This window comes from Microtus pennsylvanicus, chromosome 9, assembly GCF_037038515.1.
Source record: "Microtus pennsylvanicus isolate mMicPen1 chromosome 9, mMicPen1.hap1, whole genome shotgun sequence".
In the NCBI taxonomy this organism is placed as follows: domain Eukaryota; kingdom Metazoa; phylum Chordata; class Mammalia; order Rodentia; family Cricetidae; genus Microtus; species Microtus pennsylvanicus.
Window position 1 is genome coordinate 484,292 of NC_134587.1, and position 3,285 is coordinate 487,576.

General features: G+C 43.5%; 1 pseudogene; it reads left to right on the top strand.

Annotated features, from left to right (window-relative positions):
* On the top strand, positions 1-239 carry LOC142856714 (TSC22 domain family protein 1-like; annotated as a pseudogene).
* Positions 240-3,285: the final 3,046 nt, after the last annotated feature.

A 3,285-nucleotide genomic window follows, 5' to 3' on the forward strand; every position in this document is an offset into this window, starting at 1 on the left:
ATGGATCTGGTAAAAAGCCATTTGATGTATGCAGTTAGAGAGGAAGTGAGGGTTCTGAAGGGGGGGATCAAAGAACTAACAGAGAAAAGCTCCCAGCTGGAGCAGGGGAGCAATCTGCTGGAGAACTGGTCAGTCCAGAGCAGCTCACCCACACTCAGGCCCAGCAGCAAACTGGCTTCCCTCCAGCCACAGGGGCCACACAGCCCACTGCACAGCCAGCACCCTGGGGCTCAGGATGAACCCCACAGCCTGCTATGACCCCCACAGAACTGGCTGCTGCTGTCTGAACTGAACAGACTGAAGAGATGTGCTAGCAAGAAGCCGCCTCCTCTCTCACCTGTTTCATTGCTGTCTACGAAAGAGACGTGAAACGCATGCGCTGTTCGTGCTTTTTCCCCGGTACTAAGCACTCATATGCTTTTTGTCTTAAAGAAATGTACCAGTCGAGTGTATTAAAGGTTTGTCAGAGAATGAGCATGGATGTGTCATGTGCACTTGGCAGATGTCTGAGGAATGGTTTGATTGATGCCGAGGAGTTGTGTGCCTTTTCAGCCCTGCCCTGTCACCCACCCTGCTTCCAAGAGCTCTGGGGTTTGCCAGTATGGGACTCAGAGGTGGGCTGCTCCTGGATTTTGTATTCTCCTCTCTTTCCCTTCAAGAAACCTGACAGGCCATAAATAAGACTGCCATGAGGGAGGAGACAGACAATCCACAAACTCACAGCTGTCACCAGAGTTTATAAAATGCAATAATACTGTCCCTCTTTCCTGAAACATCAGAAGACACAGATTATTAGCAACAAAATGGTAGCAGGTAGCTGGTAGCTGAGACCTAGGTGTTGTCATTATGAAGGTTGTTTTGCTTATTGTATGTTTGTGTATGTGGTGTAATGAAATTGTGCCATAAAGGACCGTAACTACTGTTTAGGTTGTACAGATTGAAATTCAGATGTTACATCGGTTGTCTGAAAATGAATGGATTGTCCTTTCTAGAGAGAGCTACACAAGAACTGCTTGATGACAAAAACCATACCTTAAGAAATATTGAGAATTTGGCACCATTCGTCACTTTATCTGATATGAAATCTGGCTTCTTAATCTTGCGATGTAAATCCCTATTCACTGACATCTTTTCAACTGAGCTGGTTGAATGCTTGGAGAAATGGCTAGTTACTAGGGAAATGGACTTCCCGGTAGGGTTTCTCCAGATCATGTATGGTAATTCCATGCATACATTTCTATGCATGTTATTTACACAATTACTATTGTATTTAACTGTTGTACTTGTCAACTTTCAAAAGCATATAAAATTGGGGGTGGGTGGATAAAAACACTAGGTATAGCAGCACATGGTTATAATCCTAGCGCTCAGGAGGTAGACAGGAGCCCAGAAGTTCAAACTCATCCTTAGCTACATGGAGAATTTGAAGCCAGAAAAGTTCCTCTTATACCATGCATGACACACAAATTACAATTTATGAGCCCTACTTCATTGAGTCTTGGGATTCTGCTGCCAAGGATGAGCACAAAATGGGAATGCAGACCACTCTCTGAAAGTATTTTCTGTTAATCGAGGATGCTGGGAGTTATGGGAGCCAGCAAGAGTGGTGTAGAAAAAGCCCTAGGTCGGAACTCAAAAGGTTTATCCATTCAACAAATTGTTGCTGAGAGACTGGTTGTAAAGCAGCCCCATATTTAGTCACATGAATGACTGACAACCAAAGAAACTAGAAATGCCCGCTTTAAATTGCATCCACAGCGCCACATATCATAGACTAATATGTGTCTTTCTACAACTGTCTAGCAAACAGCATGTGTCTTGTGACTAGTTCTCTGGCGTTTTTGTATATACACTCTCATATTGTATGTTCAGTCACTCCTTGAGGATCTTGTTACAGTGTGTGTTCTGAGGCAGTAGCCAGGAAACACCTGGAAGTTGTACTCTTGACAAACCTCCAGTATCAGGGGTGCATGGAGCATGCTCTGAGGAGAGATTAGATATCTTTCAAGAAAAAAAAGTTTGGACACAACCAATGGATCCTCCGATTCTTAAGTCTTACGATATAGGTGATGGTAGAGACTCTGAAAAAAGAAGAAAATCTGAGAATGGGGTGGGTGTGGTACCCGGTGTGAATCCAGAAGGTCAATAGAGGCGTCTCCCTGTGGCCAGCAGGAAGAGCCGACTTCTTTGTCACAATGTGTAAACAAAGCTTTTGGTGTCTGTAAAAGGAATCAGCAATAATTTCTGCTGGCTCTGAAGACTCTTGTCTCTTAATGATTCTTCCTGTTTTTCTCAGCCTGATCCAAGAGAATGGGAAAACAGACCTAGTGAGGGTCAGCTGAGGTCATAACACATCCCTGGAGAAGGATGCTGTCAGCCCACAGTGAAATAAGGAGGGCAGATGAAGATCCACGCTCCCACCCCTGCTTCTTCTAGACAGACTTCTTAAAGAAATCAGCTCAGTACCAGCCTTTTATTTCCCACACCAAGTTCACAGCATCCAATTCCAGTAATGTGCCTCAGAATTGCAGGTGCTGATCTGCCAGGTGCCCCCGATGATGAAAGGATGAAATAAAGTGAGGGTCGTCTTAATTGCTCATGATCTATTCTCAAAGGAAACCTGTTCACAGAAGGTCATGATAAAGAAGCAATATGGAGAATAAGAAAGAGATTAGGGTGTCTTGAAAAACTTACAAAAATTATGGCATTTAATTTCTTAATGGTATCAAGAAAAACTTCATGGAGATGGAAATAACTGAAGACAGGTGTAGGCTTCTTAAAGAGAATGGAAATGGAGCCATTCCAAGTAGGGGAAAAGTCAAAGAGAAGGCTTACACAGGGAGGAATACTGGCTGTTCAGAGCGGAGTCCAGGTAACTAGAGCAAAGATAGTTGAAGAGAATAGCCTGTTGTGGAGGGCCTAAGATAGAAGGAGAGGGCTGCACCTATACAGGCTTAGTCCTTCCTTTCCCATTTTTAGTATCAGATAGAAACTCTCCAACACACACGTACACACGTACACACACACACACACACACATACACTTGCACACATGCATGCACTTCTCAGGCCCTTCTTTAAATCATACCTTCAAAAATGGTACCATGATTATCCACAGCAATTCATTTGTTCAACATGTTTATACAGAGGTGCAGCTACACCAGGCATTAGAGCAGGGAGTAACACTGAAAAGCTCCAGAGACACAATGTCTCAGTTCATTTGTGCTGTTGATATAGAAGACCTAAGACTGGGTGGTTCTTTTATTTTTTAATTGTTTTTATTGAA